The 10,615-nt window shown below is 33.7% G+C and overlaps 3 non-coding genes across 3 annotated transcripts; all 3 read right to left on the bottom strand.

Annotated features, from left to right (window-relative positions):
- Positions 1-2,003: 2,003 nt before the first annotated feature.
- TRNAL-CAA (transfer RNA leucine (anticodon CAA)) lies at positions 2,004-2,112 on the bottom strand. Its single transcript has 2 exons — positions 2,075-2,112; positions 2,004-2,049 (listed from the first exon to the last, which is right to left on the bottom strand). It is a non-coding gene; the product is annotated as a tRNA-Leu (tRNA).
- A 4,503-nt stretch (positions 2,113-6,615) lies between these two features.
- On the bottom strand, positions 6,616-6,724 carry TRNAL-CAA (transfer RNA leucine (anticodon CAA)). The gene is made up of 2 exons: positions 6,687-6,724; positions 6,616-6,661 (listed from the first exon to the last, which is right to left on the bottom strand). It is a non-coding gene; the product is annotated as a tRNA-Leu (tRNA).
- A 3,349-nt stretch (positions 6,725-10,073) lies between these two features.
- TRNAL-CAA (transfer RNA leucine (anticodon CAA)) lies at positions 10,074-10,182 on the bottom strand. Its single transcript has 2 exons — positions 10,145-10,182; positions 10,074-10,119 (listed from the first exon to the last, which is right to left on the bottom strand). It is a non-coding gene; the product is annotated as a tRNA-Leu (tRNA).
- Positions 10,183-10,615: the final 433 nt, after the last annotated feature.

The following is a 10,615-nucleotide window of genomic DNA, read 5'->3' as shown; positions in this document are numbered from 1 at the left end:
GTGTTATCCTTCAAAATTACTGTTGCCACCCTTTACTAAGGTCTTCATCCTAGCAGAACAGATTAGTTTGTCTTAGAAGTAAATTGTATATCACGTTATAAGTAAAGTCTAAGAGCCTTAAAATACTTTCGATGCCAATTATTCTTGTGTTTTATGTTTAGATTACTGAATACTAAAAGAATGTTGTGCAAACAATACTTATTCTTCAAAGGAAGAGATGTACAAGAACACGAGGACATGCACTGAAACTGGAGGGAGGTAGACTTAGAGGAAATTTGAAGAAAAATTACTTCACAGAAAGGGTAGTTGATAAAAAGAAAAGCCTCCCATCCGATGTTGTTGAAGCTAAATGGTGAAACAATTTAAACACGCTTCGGATAGGCATAAGAATATCCTTAAGAGAAATGTAAGGAGCAAATAGGGTTGAAGTTGCCTAAAGGATACATGAAAAGGAGCAGACTACATGGGCCAAGTGGTTCTTATCTGCCATCAAATTCTGTTTCTATGTAATACATTATTTCAATAGCCAATTTCTACATGAACTGAACTTTAGAATTTTAAAACTAAGCATAGTGTCTTTATCATTTAAGAATAATTTAATTAATTTAACTCTAATGTAATTTGATCTTGATTGGAATGTAGATGGGAAAATCGATCAATTCTTAGGTCTTTAAAAGTTTCTATGCCCTTTAATTCATTCAATCATTGTGCTTCATATTGCTTAGAAATAAATGGGATCAAGATATAAATGTCTGGGAGAGGAAAGATTGAAAGACTGTGGATGTCCTGAGCATACTTCTCAATGTCGGTCATTTTGAGTGTAAAACATAACCAAAGAGCATGAATATATTGTCAGAAGTGGGATTTGAACCTACGCCTCTTTACAGAGACCAGAATTCCCATTAACTGGAAGAGTAGAATCTTGAGTCTGGTGTCTTAGACCGCTCGGCCATCCTGACATGCACATCAGTATGTCCAAACCTGCTTCCTGTTAGGGTTTATCATTTTACTATTTATATTTTTGATTGTGTTTTTGACAAATAATTTGGCCTTGTTGAAAATGGGGTCATTAAATCAAGATCTTAGATTAATGCATTTCCTCTAAAAGCTGTTTCTTAAATAACATTATTTAGGAAAAATGGCTCAAGCTAAAGTGTTATCCTTCAAAATTACTGTTGCCACCCTTTACTAAGGTCTTCATCCTAGCAGAACAGATTAGTTTGTCTTAGAAGTAAATAGTATATCATGTTATATGTAAAGTCTAAGAGCCTCAAAATACTTTCGATGCCAATTATTCTTGTGTTTTATGTTTAGATTACTGAATACTAAAAGAATGTTGTGCAAACAATACTTATTCTTCAAAGGAAGAGAAGTACAAGAACATGAGGACATGCACTGAAACTGGAGGGAGGTAGACTTAGAGGAAATTTGAAGAAAAATTACTTCACAGAAAGGGTAGTTGATAAATAGAAAAGCCTCCCATCCAATGTTGTTGAAGCTAAACGGTGAAACAATTTAAACACGCTTCGGATAGGCATAAGAATATCCTTAAGAGAAATGTAAGGAGCAAATATGGTTGAAGTTGCCTAAAGGATACATGAAAAGGAGCAGACTACATGGGCCAAGTGGTTCTTATCTGCCATCAAATTCAGTTTCTATGTAATACATTATTTCAATAGCCAATTTCTATATGAACTGAACTTTAGAATTTTAAAACTAATCATAGTGTCTTTATCATTTAAGAATAATTTAATTAATTTAACTCTAATGTAATTTGATCTTGATTGGAATGCAGATGGGAAAATCGATCAATTCTTAGGTCTTTAAAAGTTTCTGTGCCCTTTAATTCATTCAATCATTGTGCTTCATATTGCTGAGAAATAAATGGGATCAAGATATCAATGTCTGGGAGAGGAAAGATTGAAAGTCTGTGGATGTCCTGAGCATACTTCTCAATGTCGGTCATTTTGAGTGTAAAACATAACCAAAGAGTAAGAAAATATTGTCAGAAGTGGGATTTGAGCCCACGCCTCTTTACAGAGACCAGAATTCCCATTAACTGGAAGAGTAGAATCTTGAGTCTGGCGCCTTAGACCACTCGGCCATCCTGACAAGCACATCAGTATATCCGAACCTTCTTCCTGTTAGGGTTTTTCATTTTACTATTTATATTTTTGATTGTGATTTTGACAAATAATTTGGACTTGTTGAAAAAGGGGTCATTAAATCAAGATCTTAGATTAATGCATTTCCTCTAAAAGCTGTTTCTTAAATAACATAATTTAGGAAAAATGGCTCAAGCTAAAGTGTTATCCTTCAAAATTACTGTTGCCACCCTTTACTAAGGTCTTCATCCTAGCAGAACAGATTAGTTTGTCTTAGAAGTAAATTGTATATCACGTTATAAGTAAAGTCTAAGAGCCTTAAAATACTTTCGATGCCAATTATTCTTGTGTTTTATGTTTAGATTACTGAATACTAAAAGAATGTTGTGCAAACAATACTTATTCTTCAAAGGAAGAGATGTACAAGAACACGAGGACATGCACTGAAACTGGAGGGAGGTAGACTTAGAGGAAATTTGAAGAAAAATTACTTCACAGAAAGGGTAGTTGATAAAAAGAAAAGCCTCCCATCCGATGTTGTTGAAGCTAAATGGTGAAACAATTTAAACACGCTTCGGATAGGCATAAGAATATCCTTAAGAGAAATGTAAGGAGCAAATAGGGTTGAAGTTGCCTAAAGGATACATGAAAAGGAGCAGACTACATGGGCCAAGTGGTTCTTATCTGCCATCAAATTCTGTTTCTATGTAATACATTATTTCAATCTCCAATTTCTACATGAACTGAACTTTAGAATTTTAAAACTAATCATAGTGTCTTTATCATTTAAGAATAATTTAATTAATTTAACTCTAATGTAATTTGATCTTGATTGGAATGTAGATGGGAAAATCGATCAATTCTTAGGTCTTTAAAAGATTCTATGTCCTTTAATTCATTCAATCATTGTGCTTCATATTGCTTAGAAATAAATGGGATCAAGATATCAATGTCTGGGAGAGGAAAGATTGAAAGACTGTGGATGTCCTGAGCATATTTCTCAATGTCAGTCATTTTGAGTGTAAAACATAACCAAAGAGCAAAAATATATTGTCAGAAGTGAGATTTGAACCTACGCCTCTTTACAGAGACCAGAATTCCCATTAACTGGAAGAGTAGAATCTTGAGTCTGGTGTCTTAGACCGCTCGGCCATCCTGACAAGCACATCAGTATGTCCAAACCTGCTTCCTGTTAGGGTTTATCATTTTACTATTTATATTTTTGATTGTGATTTTGACAAATAATTTGGCCTTGTTGAAAAAGGGGTCATTAAATCAAGATCTTAGATTAATGCATTTCCTCTAAAAGCTGTTTCTTAAATAACATTATTTAGGAAAAATGGCTCAAGCTAAAGTGTTATCCTTCAAAATTACTGTTGCCACCCTTTACTAAGGTCTTCATCCTAGCAGAACAGATTAGTTTGTCTTAGAAGTAAATTGTATATCACGTTATAAGTAAAGTCTAAGAGCCTTAAAATACTTTCGATGCCAATTATTCTTGTGTTTTATGTTTAGATTACTGAATACTAAAAGAATGTTGTGCAAACAATACTTATTCTTCAAAGGAAGAGATGTACAAGAACACGAGGACATGCACTGAAACTGGAGGGAGGTAGACTTAGAGGAAATTTGAAGAAAAATTACTTCACAGAAAGGGTAGTTGATAAAAAGAAAAGCCTCCCATCCGATGTTGTTGAAGCTAAATGGTGAAACAATTTAAACACGCTTCGGATAGGCATAAGAATATCCTTAAGAGAAATGTAAGGAGCAAATAGGGTTGAAGTTGCCTAAAGGATACATGAAAAGGAGCAGACTACATGGGCCAAGTGGTTCCTATCTGCCATCAAATTCTGTTTCTATGTAATACATTATTTCAATAGCCAATTTCTACATGAACTGAACTTTAGAATTTTAAAACTAAGCATAGTGTCTTTATCATTTAAGAATAATTTAATTAATTTAACTCTAATGTAATTTGATCTTGATTGGAATGTAGATGGGAAAATCGATCAATTCTTAGGTCTTTAAAAGTTTCTATGCCCTTTAATTCATTCAATCATTGTGCTTCATATTGCTTAGAAATAAATGGGATCAAGATATCAATGTCTGGGAGAGGAAAGATTGAAAGACTGTGGATGTCCTGAGCATACTTCTCAATGTCGGTCATTTTGAGTGTAAAACATAACCAAAGAGCATGAATATATTGTCAGAAGTGGGATTTGAACCTACGCCTCTTTACAGAGACCAGAATTCCCATTAACTGGAAGAGTAGAATCTTGAGTCTGGTGTTTTAGACCGCTCGGCCATCCTGACATGCACATCAGTATGTCCAAACCTGCTTCCTGTTAGGGTTTATCATTTTACTATTTATATTTTTGATTGTGTTTTTGACAAATAATTTGGCCTTGTTGAAAATGGGGTCATTAAATCAAGATCTTAGATTAATGCATTTCCTCTAAAAGCTGTTTCTTAAATAACATTATTTAGGAAAAATGGCTCAAGCTAAAGTGTTATCCTTCAAAATTACTGTTGCCACCCTTTACTAAGGTCATCATCCTAGCAGAACAGATTAGTTTGTCTTAGAAGTAAATAGTATATCATGTTATATGTAAAGTCTAAGAGCCTTAAAATACTTTCGATGCCAATTATTCTTGTGTTTTATGTTTAGATTACTGAATACTAAAAGAATGTTGTGCAAACAATACTTATTCTTCAAAGGAAGAGAAGTACAAGAACATGAGGACATGCACTGAAACTGGAGGGAGGTAGACTTAGAGGAAATTTGAAGAAAAATTACTTCACAGAAAGGGTAGTTGATAAATAGAAAAGCCTCCGATCCAATGTTGTTGAAGCTAAACGGTGAAACAATTTAAACACGCTTCGGATAGGCATAAGAATATCCTTAAGAGAAATGTAAGGAGCAAATATGGTTGAAGTTGCCTAAAGGATACATGAAAAGGAGCAGACTACATGGGCCAAGTGGTTCTTATCTGCCATCAAATTCTGTTTCTATGTAATACATTATTTCAATAGCCAATTTCTATATGAACTGAACTTTAGAATTTTAAAACTAATCATAGTGTCTTTATCATTTAAGAATAATTTAATTAATTTAACTCTAATGTAATTTGATCTTGATTGGAATGCAGATGGGAAAATCGATCAATTCTTAGGTCTTTAAAAGTTTCTATGCCCTTTAATTCATTCAATCATTGTGCTTCATATTGCTGAGAAATAAATGGGATCAAGATATCAATGTCTGGGAGAGGAAAGATTGAAAGACTGTGGATGTCCTGAGCATACTTCTCAATGTCAGTCATTTTGAGTGTAAAACATAACCAAAGAGCAAAAATATATTGTCAGAAGTGAGATTTGAACCTACGCCTCTTTACAGAGACCAGAATTCCCATTAACTGGAAGAGTAGAATCTTGAGTCTGGTGTCTTAGACCGCTCGGCCATCCTGACAAGCACATCAGTATGTCCAAACCTGCTTCCTGTTAGGGTTTATCATTTTACTATTTATATTTTTGATTGTGATTTTGACAAATAATTTGGCCTTGTTGAAAAAGGGGTCATTAAATCAAGATCTTAGATTAATGCATTTCCTCTAAAAGCTGTTTCTTAAATAACATTATTTAGGAAAAATGGCTCAAGCTAAAGTGTTATCCTTCAAAATTACTGTTGCCACCCTTTACTAAGGTCTTCATCCTAGCAGAACAGATTAGTTTGTCTTAGAAGTAAATTGTATATCACGTTATAAGTAAAGTCTAAGAGCCTTAAAATACTTTCGATGCCAATTATTCTTGTGTTTTATGTTTAGATTACTGAATACTAAAAGAATGTTGTGCAAACAATACTTATTCTTCAAAGGAAGAGATGTACAAGAACACGAGGACATGCACTGAAACTGGAGGGAGGTAGACTTAGAGGAAATTTGAAGAAAAATTACTTCACAGAAAGGGTAGTTGATAAAAAGAAAAGCCTCCCATCCAATGTTGTTGAAGCTAAACGGTGAAACAATTTAAACACGCTTCGGATAGGCATAAGAATATCCTTAAGAGAAATGTAAGGAGCAAATATGGTTGAAGTTGCCTAAAGGATACATGAAAAGGAGCAGACTACATGGGCCAAGTGGTTCTTATCTGCCATCAAATTCAGTTTCTATGTAATACATTATTTCAATAGCCAATTTCTATATGAACTGAACTTTAGAATTTTAAAACTAATCATAGTGTCTTTATCATTTAAGAATAATTTAATTAATTTAACTCTAATGTAATTTGATCTTGATTGGAATGCAGATGGGAAAATCGATCAATTCTTAGGTCTTTAAAAGTTTCTATGCCCTTTAATTCATTCAATCATTGTGCTTCATATTGCTGAGAAATAAATGGGATCAAGATATCAATGTCTGGGAGAGGAAAGATTGAAAGTCTGTGGATGTCCTGAGCATACTTCTCAATGTCGGTCATTTTGAGTGTAAAACATAACCAAAGAGTAAGAAAATATTGTCAGAAGTGGGATTTGAGCCCACGCCTCTTTACAGAGACCAGAATTCCCATTAACTGGAAGAGTAGAATCTTGAGTCTGGCGCCTTAGACCACTCGGCCATCCTGACAAGCACATCAGTATATCCGAACCTTCTTCCTGTTAGGGTTTTTCATTTTACTATTTATATTTTTGATTGTGATTTTGACAAATAATTTGGACTTGTTGAAAAAGGGGTCATTAAATCAAGATCTTAGATTAATGCATTTCCTCTAAAAGCTGTTTCTTAAATAACATAATTTAGGAAAAATGGCTCAAGCTAAAGTGTTATCCTTCAAAATTACTGTTGCCACCCTTTACTAAGGTCTTCATCCTAGCAGAACAGATTAGTTTGTCTTAGAAGTAAATTGTATATCACGTTATAAGTAAAGTCTAAGAGCCTTAAAATACTTTCGATGCCAATTATTCTTGTGTTTTATGTTTAGATTACTGAATACTAAAAGAATGTTGTGCAAACAATACTTATTCTTCAAAGGAAGAGATGTACAAGAACACGAGGACATGCACTGAAACTGGAGGGAGGTAGACTTAGAGGAAATTTGAAGAAAAATTACTTCACAGAAAGGGTAGTTGATAAAAAGAAAAGCCTCCCATCCGATGTTGTTGAAGCTAAATGGTGAAACAATTTAAACACGCTTCGGATAGGCATAAGAATATCCTTAAGAGAAATGTAAGGAGCAAATAGGGTTGAAGTTGCCTAAAGGATACATGAAAAGGAGCAGACTACATGGGCCAAGTGGTTCTTATCTGCCATCAAATTCTGTTTCTATGTAATACATTATTTCAATAGCCAATTTCTACATGAACTGAACTTTAGAATTTTAAAACTAATCATAGTGTCTTTATCATTTAAGAATAATTTAATTAATTTAACTCTAATGTAATTTGATCTTGATTAAAATGTAGATGGGAAAATCGATCAATTCTTAGGTCTTTAAAAGTTTCTATGCCCTTTAATTCATTCAATCATTGTGCTTCATATTGCTTAGAAATAAATGGGATCAAGATATCAATGTCTGGGAGAGGAAAGATTGAAAGACTGTGGATGTCCTGAGCATACTTCTCAATGTCGGTCATTTTGAGTGTAAAACATAACCAAAGAGCATGAATATATTGTCAGAAGTGGGATTTGAACCTATACCTCTTTACAGAGACCAGAATCACCATTAACTGAAAAAGTAGAACCTTGAGTCTGGCGCCTCAGACCGCTCGGCCATCCTGACAAGCACATCAGTATTTCCAAACCTGCTTCCTGTTAGGGTTTATCATTTTACTATTTATATTTTTGATTGTGATTTTGACAAATAATTTCGACTTGTTGAAAAAGGGGTCATTAAATCAAGATCTTTGATTAATGCATTTCCTCTTAAAGCTGTTTCTTAAATAACATTATTTAGGAAAAAAGCTCAAGCTAAAGTGTTATCCTTCAAAATTACTATTGCCACCCTTTACTAAGGTCTTCATCCTAGCAGAACAGATTAGTTTGTCTTAGAAGTAAATTGTATATCACGTTATATGTAAAGTCTAAGAGCCTTAAAATACTTTCGATGCCAATTATTCTTGTGTTTTATGTTTAGATTACTGAATACTAAAAGAATGTTGTGCAAGCAATACTTATTCTTCAAAGGAAGAGATGTACAAGAACACGAGGACATGCACTGAAACTGGAGGGAGGTAGACTTAGAGGAAATTTGAAGAAAAATTACTTCACAGAAAGGGTAGTTGATAAAAAGAAAAGCCTCCCATCCGATGTTGTTGAAGCTAAATGGTGAAACAATTTAAACACGCTTCGGATAGGCATAAGAATATCCTTAAGAGAAATGTAAGGAGCAAATAAGGTTGAAGTTGCCTAAAGGATACATGAAAAGGAGCAGACTACATGGGCCAAGTGGTTCTTATCTGCCATCAAATTCTGTTTCTATGTAATACATTATTTCAATAGCCAATTTCTATATGAACTGAACTTTAGAATTTTAAAACTAATCATAGTGTCTTTATCATTTAAGAATAATTTAATTAATTTAACTCTAATGTAATTTGATCTTGATTGGAATGTAGATGGGAAAATCGCTCAATTCTTAGGTCTTTAAAAGTTTCTATGCCCTTTAATTCATTCAATCATTGTGCTTCATATTGCTGAGAAATAAATGGGATCAAGATATCAATGTCTTGGAGAGGAAAGATTGAAAGACTGTGGATGTCCTGAGCATACTTCTCAATGTCGGTCATTTTGAGTGTAAAACATAACCAAAGAGCATGAATATATTGTCAGAAGTGGGATTTGAACCTATGCCTCTTTACAGATACCAGAATTCCCATTAACTGGAAGAGTAGAATCTTGAGTCTGGTGTCTTAGACCGCTCGGCCATCCTGACATGCACATCAGTATGTCCAAACCTGCTTCCTGTTAGGGTTTATCATTTTACTATTTATATTTTTGATTGTGTTTTTGACAAATAATTTGGCCTTGTTGAAAATGGGGTCATTAAATCAAGATCTTAGATTAATGCATTTCCTCTAAAAGCTGTTTCTTAAATAACATTATTTAGGAAAAATGGCTCAAGCTAAAGTGTTATCCTTCAAAATTACTGTTGCCACCCTTTACTAAGGTCTTCATCCTAGCAGAACAGATTAGTTTGTCTTAGAAGTAAATAGTATATCATGTTATATGTAAAGTCTAAGAGCCTTAAAATACTTTTGATGCCAATTATTCTTGTGTTTTATGTTTAGATTACTGAATACTAAAAGAATGTTGTGCAAACAATACTTATTCTTCAAAGGAAGAGAAGTACAAGAACATGAGGACATGCACTGAAACTGGAGGGAGGTAGACTTAGAGGAAATTTGAAGAAAAATTACTTCACAGAAAGGGTAGTTGATAAATAGAAAAGCCTCCCATCCAATGTTGTTGAAGCTAAACGGTGAAACAATTTAAACACGCTTCGGATAGGCATAAGAATATCCTTAAGAGAAATGTAAGGAGCAAATATGGTTGAAGTTGCCTAAAGGATACATGAAAAGGAGCAGACTACATGGGCCAAGTGGTTCTTATCTGCCATCAAATTCTGTTTCTATGTAATACATTATTTCAATAGCCAATTTCTATATGAACTGAACTTTAGAATTTTAAAACTAATCATAGTGTCTTTATCATTTAAGAATAATTTAATTAATTTAACTCTAATGTAATTTGATCTTGATTGGAATGCAGATGGGAAAATCGATCAATTCTTAGGTCTTTAAAAGTTTCTATGCCCTTTAATTCATTCAATCATTGTGCTTCATATTGCTTAGAAATAAATGGGATCAAGATATCAATGTCTGGGAGAGGAAAGATTGAAAGTCTGTGGATGTCCTGAGCATACTTCTCAATGTCGGTCATTTTGAGTGTAAAACATAACCAAAGAGTAAGAAAATATTGTCAGAAGTGGGATTTGAGCCCACGCCTCTTTACAGAGACCAGAATTCCCATTAACTGGAAGAGTAGAATCTTGAGTCTGGCGCCTTAGACCACTCGGCCATCCTGACAAGCACATCAGTATATCCGAACCTTCTTCCTGTTAGGGTTTTTCATTTTACTATTTATATTTTTGATTGTGATTTTGACAAATAATTTGGACTTGTTGAAAAAGGGGTCATTAAATCAAGATCTTAGATTAATGCATTTCCTCTAAAAGCTGTTTCTTAAATAACATTACTAAGGAAAAATGGCTCAAGCTAAAGTGTTATCCTTCAAAATTACTGTTGCCACCCTTTACTAAGGTCTTCATCCTAGCAGAACAGATTAGTTTGTCTTAGAAGTAAATTGTATATCATGTTATATGTAAAGTCTAAGAGCCTTAAAATACTTTCGATGCCAATTATTCTTTTGTTTTATGTTTAGATTACTGAATACTAAAAGAATGTTGTGCAAACAATACTTATTCTTCAAAGGAAGAGATGTACAAGAACACGAGGACAT

The sequence above is a fragment of the Taudactylus pleione genome, unplaced genomic scaffold (genome assembly GCF_031769625.1).
Source record: "Taudactylus pleione unplaced genomic scaffold, aTauple2 ptg000612l, whole genome shotgun sequence".
Taxonomy (NCBI): Eukaryota; Metazoa; Chordata; class Amphibia; order Anura; family Myobatrachidae; genus Taudactylus; species Taudactylus pleione.
This window is presented reverse-complemented; position numbering and strand designations above follow the sequence as displayed.